Below are 6015 nucleotides of genomic sequence, written 5' to 3' on the forward strand. Positions count from 1 at the left end.
GAAAATGCCCCACAGGCCAATCTGAGGGAAGCTATTCCTCAACTGAGGTTGGCTCTTCCAAGATCTGTCTAGGTTTGTGTCAAATTGACAGAAACCGACCAGCACACTGGGCTACATAGGAAATTCTAAGTTAGTGTGAACGCCATGTCAAGACTTTGTTTCAAAAACAAGCAAACAAGAAAGCAAATAGGTAAATAGCCAGAAGAACAGCCAGAAGAAGATGCCCAACATTATTAGCCAGTGGAGAAACATAATCAAAGAGAGTGAAAGCCAGGCAGATAGGAACACCGGGAGTTCAAGGCTAACCTCTGTTACATAGCAACTTGGAGGCCAGCCTGGGCTGTATAAGACCTTGTCTCAATGAAACAAAAGAAACCCTTACAAATAGACACTGTGAAACCACTGAACACCTGCTCCTGTGGCTACAAAACTAAAGACAGGAAGACAGCTAAGCTGTAAGGGAGCTTGCCGCCAAACCTGACACACTTAGTCGGTCCTGAAGCCCACATGGTGAAACTCATGAACCAGCTCCCACAGACCATTCCCTGACTTGCCCGTGTTTTCTGTGTCACATGTAGAGCACTCATGTGAAAAGAAAAGACAAAAATAAACATCAGAATTCCAGCCCTCGAGAGGCAGAGGCAGGCAGGGGCTAGCCTGGTCTACAGAGCAAGTTCTAGGATAGCCAGAGCCGTACAGAGAAACCCTGTCTCAAGAAACCAAAAGCCGGGGTTGGGGATTTAGCTCAGTGGTAGAGCACTTGCCTAGGAAGCGCAAGGCCCTGGGTTCGGTCCCCAGCTCCGAAAAAAAGAACCAAAAAAAAAAAAAAAAGCACTTGTTGCTCTCGGAGGTCCCAGGTTCAATTCCCAGCACCGGTATCATGCTGATCACAAGTGCCTGGAACTCCAGCTGTAGGAGAGTCAGTGCTCTCCTGGTCTTCACAGGCATCTTACTAATGTGCACATACCCACAGATGGACAGACACGTTGCACACTGAAAACATAAAGATAAATCTTAAAAAAAAAAAAAGCAAAAGCTCGGTAAATATTGGTGGCGATATGGAAACTTGGTGGTGGAAATGGAAAGTGGGTTAGTGTTTTGGAGCTGGGGAGACAGCTCGGTGAGTAAAGTGTTTGTCGGGCAAACATCAAGACCTGAGTTTGGATGCTAAGCAACCACAGAAAAAGTGGGCCTGACTGCATACATCTGGAACCATAGCACTGGGAACGAAGACAAGTGAATCGAAGGGGCTCACTGGCCATCCAATATGGTAGCTTCTAGGTTAATGAGAGACACTGTCTCAAAAAGTTAAGTGGATCGCCCATTGGTGGTGGTACACACATTCAATTCCAGCTCTCGGATGCAGAGGCAGGCAGAACTCTGTGAGTCTGCGGCTAGCCTGGTCTTCAGAGACCAGGACAGCCAGGACTACACGGAGAAACCCTGTTTTGAAAAACAGTAACAACAACAAATATCCCAGTGTGGAGCAATAGAAAAAGACATCTATACTAACAGGGTCATGCATGAACAAGCAAAAAGGAATAAATCATGGGCACACACACATATACATACACAGATAAGTTAAATCAAAAATGATACAGAGTTTTGGAAAGCTTCATAGTTCCTCAGAAATAAAAGTTATTGGGTTTTGCTGTGTTGTGTTTTTTTTTTAAGACTGCAGATTGAACTTAGGGCCTTACATGTGCCAGGTAAGTGCCCTATCACTGAGATCCTATCTCCGACTTAGTTATTTTAATTAATTTATTTGGAGAGAAGATTCCACATACTTCGGGATGGCCTTGAACTCCCCATGTAGCTGAGGATCATGTCTGATCAAGCACCCCACAAACCGAACTACATTCCAAGCCTCCACCTCTACCCCCAACTATTTTCTGAGACAAGGTCTTTCTGAGGAACCCTGACTGGCCTGGGTCTGTAGACCAGAGACTCCCAGCCCCACCTCCAGAGGACTGTGATTAAAGGCACATACCACCCCCTGTGGCCTTCCGTTTTTAATTTGAGAAAGAATCTTGATAAGCTATCTAGCCTGACCTTGAATCCACTCCATAATTCAAACAAGTCTTTCTTTGTGGTTTGGTTGGTCGGTTGTTTTGTGTTTTGTTTTGTTTTTTAATTCAGACCCCTGTTTCCCATTGGTTTTTTCATTGTTTTTGTTTGTTTGTTTTGTTTTGTTTTTTGAGACAGCGTTTCTCTATGTAGTCCTGGGTGTCCTAGCAATCCTGCTGTCAATCAGGTTGACCTCAAACTCAAAGATCCGAATGCCCCTGCTCCTCAGGGTTCTCAAACCTCAGCCTCCCACAGGAGCTGAACCATATGTGTCATATAACATAACTCAAATTAAAAAAAGAAACTTGATTATAAATTCAAAGTAACTGCAGGCTAGCCAAAACCACCGTGAGCCAACTGCAATAGCTTTGTGTTCAAGGGCAGCACTTAATACTGGATGTGATAAAGTAATCCAGTCCAATGATCTCTTCCGGGACGAACAAATGTTGGGTGAACAGAGAGAAAGAAAGGAGCAGAAGCTGAGGCTATCCAGCTGTGCAGTAGGTGTGGACAGTGAATTATGTATAGACAAGCTTTCCTTTGTCATCCAGAGTCAACCCAGATGCCCACTCAAGGACAGTTGAGATGACGCACTGAGGAAAAGTGCTCACTGCCAAGACTGAAGACCTGAGTTCGATCCCCATGGAGGCAAGGAGAAAAATCAGCTCCTGCAAGTTGTCATTTGCTTCTACACCTGCCCTGCGGCCCCCACGCCCACACCCCCCACCTCCAGTGCAAACACTGGATACAGGATAATTTTTTTTTTTCTCTTTTTTCGGAGCTGGGGACCGAACCCAGGGCCTTGCGCTTGCTAGGCAAGCGCTCTACCACTGAGCTAAATCCCCAACCCCCTGGATACAGGATAATTAAATGTAAGAAAAAAGAGAAGTGCGCAGGCTGGGGGTGTAGCTCAGTTGGTGAAGAACTGGCCTAGCATACAGCAGGTCCTGGGTTCAGTCCCTGGGACTGGAAACAAACAAAAGCTTAAACTGTGTGCGGCGTCTCATTCTTGTAATCCCAGCGCTTGAAAAACTAAATGAAACCAAACTAAGAGAGAGGAAGGAGAGAGAAAGAAGCAGAAGGTGTGAAAGACACAGCAGGCTTAACGCACTAGGCCGCTGTCACACACCACATCGAGAGAAGTCACTGATGCCATTAGGAAATACAGTCACACACTGTGCAGTGGTGGTGAATGCCTTTAATCTCAGCACTCAGGAGGCAGAGGCAGGTGAATTTCTGTGAGTTTGAGGCCAGCCCGGTCTTCAGAGTGAGTTCCAGGACAGTCTACACAGTGAAACCCTGTCTTGAAAAACCAAAACGAGGGGCTGGGGATTTAGCTCAGTGGTAGAGCACTTACCTAGGAAGCACAAGGCCCTGGGTTCGGTCCCCAGCTCCAAAAAAAAAAAAAAAAAAAAAAAAAAGAACCAAAAAAAAAAAAAAAGAAAAAAAAGAAAAACCAAAACGAAAGTTGGCCCTTCCTATTCTGGTTTGCTCATTTTTATTTTAATATTTTATTATGTTAACTTTAATCAGTTAGTTTTTTGAGACAGGTTTCTCTGTGTAGCCCTGGCTATCCTGGAATGAGCTGGGGAGATCAGGCTGGCCTGGAGGTCAGAGATCTGCCTGTCTCTGCCTCCCGAGTGCTGCCACAATTTAATATTTGCCCTTGAGTTTTTCTGTGACCCTTGGATGATTTCGACCTGTTGTCCGTGTGTCACTAGTTTACTTCTTTCCCCCTCGCACCACACGGCACAGCATTTTAAACTTGGACCCAAACAGAGTGATTTGTCAGGGTAATTACCCTTTATGGGTTCTCCAACTCCCTTTATGGGTCTTGGACTCCAACTTTTGTCCCTTTGGGCTCTTGTGACTGCCAAAATTACATTGTACGATCCTACTTATCGCTCCAGAATCAGTGAAGTGCTTCAGACAAAACTGTCGGGAGTCCTGGGCTCCTCACTCCAGTGTCTTTCAAACAGAAGCCCGGTTAGTTCATTCTTCAGTGTATTTTAGACGGTGGCTTTTAAAACATTCCATTCAGTCGGCCTTGCCTTGCTCAGCGGAGGAGTGGTCGAAATCACACAGCCTCCAGCCCCGCCCTGAAAGCTCATTCCTCTTTATTTCTGCAAGCGAAGTCTTTAGATCCAGTGAGGACTCATTCCTCCTGTCCCACAGGCAGGGGCACGGGGTCACTCGCCATGATTAGCTGTTGGTAGAGTAGGTTTCTAAAATGAGGACATGTGGGCCAGCAAGTTGCTGGCCCAGCAGGTAGAGGTAGCCATTGAACAGGTCCAATGACCTCTGGAAAGGTCATGGAAGGGAAGAACTGGTGAAATTCGATGTCCTCCGACCTCCACCTGCACACCATAGCTTGGTGAATGCCGGCGTCCACCTACACATACACACAATTAAACAGGGGACTTTAATATGGAAAAATGGCTGACGTCTTGAATATACCAAACTACAATTTGCACTCTCTCTCTCTTTAAAGATCTATTTATTTTATTTATATGAGTACACTGTAGCTATCAGATCCCATTACAGATGGTTGTGAGCCACCATGTGGTTGCTGGGAATTGAACTCGGATCTTCTGGAAGAGCAGCCAGTGCTCTTAACCACTGAGCCATCTCTCCAGGCCCCAATCTGTTCTCTTAAAGCATACACGTATAGCCCTCTTTGGTAGTAGAAACTTTCAATTCCGGCATTCCAGAGGCTGAGGCAGAACTCCTGTGAGTTTCGAGGTCAGCCTAAATTATACAATGAGGGGCTGGAGTGGTGGCTTCGTGTTTAAGAGCACTGGCTGCTCTTCCAGAGATCCTGGGTTCAATTCCCATCACCCAGATGGCAGCTCCCACCTTCAGTCATACATTCAGGCAAAACATCAATGCACATTTTTAAAAATTTTTAGGCAAACGTGGCTGGCGGTAAACGCACAGGCGTCTTTCTGCTGAGGGGCCATCATGTTTCTCCAGTATTACCTCAACAAGCAGGGTGATCTCATCTATATACGGAAGAAATTTGACCCCATGGAACAACAGACTTGCTCTGCCCATCCTGCTCCGTTCTCCCCAGATGACGAATACTGAAGACAACAAATCACCATGAAGAAATGCTTCAAGGTGCTCATGACCCAGCAACCACGACCTGTCCTCTGAGGGCTCATTAATCTCTGATGTACTCGTTTCCTGGCCGATTATCAGCAACCAAAAGCGTCAATCTGTGAGCCTTGAGGCCTTCCCATGCAGTTTGGAATCTCATCTCACTCACTACATAGACAAGTTTATAGTGATGGGCATCGTCCATAAAAGGAACAATTTTTTTTCCATGTTTTGATTTACTGCCAGGTTATTAAAGATACAATGACTTGAAAGTTCAAAAAGGGTTGGGGATTTAGCTCAGTGGTAGAGCGCTTGCCTAGCAAGCACAAGGCCCTGGGTTCGGTCCCCAGCTCCGAAAAAAAGAAAAAGAAAAAGAAAAAAAAAGTTCAAAAAAAGATTTTTTTTTTCTTTTCTTTTTTTCGGAGCTGGGGACCGAACCCAGGGCCTTGTGCTTGCTAGTACTGAGCTAAATCCCCAACCCCTCAAAAAAAGATTTTTAAATTCTTTTATGACCCCTCAATGTCTTCCTCTATTCTATTCGCTAGGAAAATGCCTTTTCTTTTCTTTTTTTTAATCTTAGCTCAAATATTCCTACCTCATCTCGAAAACAAATCGGTCCTTCATGATAGTGCACACCTTTAATCCCAGTACTCAGATGACAGAGGCAGGCGAATCTCTGAGTTCTAGGCAAGCCACAGCTCCACAGCGAGACTGACTGGAAACAAACAAATAGGTTCAAATTTCCTTCTTTATTTAGGACAGAGATGTTTTCTGTCACCTGCAATCAAAATATATCAAAATAGTAGCAGAAAGTAACATTTTACAGCATTAACAATGTAGCTCTGAAAA

General features: G+C 45.1%; 1 pseudogene; it reads left to right on the forward strand.

Annotated features, from left to right (window-relative positions):
• The first annotated feature begins 5028 nt into the window (after window positions 1-5028).
• Nop10-ps1 (NOP10 ribonucleoprotein, pseudogene 1) lies at window positions 5029-5223 on the forward strand (annotated as a pseudogene).
• Window positions 5224-6015: the final 792 nt, after the last annotated feature.

Source organism: Rattus norvegicus, chromosome 5 (assembly GCF_036323735.1).
Source record: "Rattus norvegicus strain BN/NHsdMcwi chromosome 5, GRCr8, whole genome shotgun sequence".
NCBI classification, from domain to species: Eukaryota; Metazoa; Chordata; class Mammalia; order Rodentia; family Muridae; genus Rattus; species Rattus norvegicus.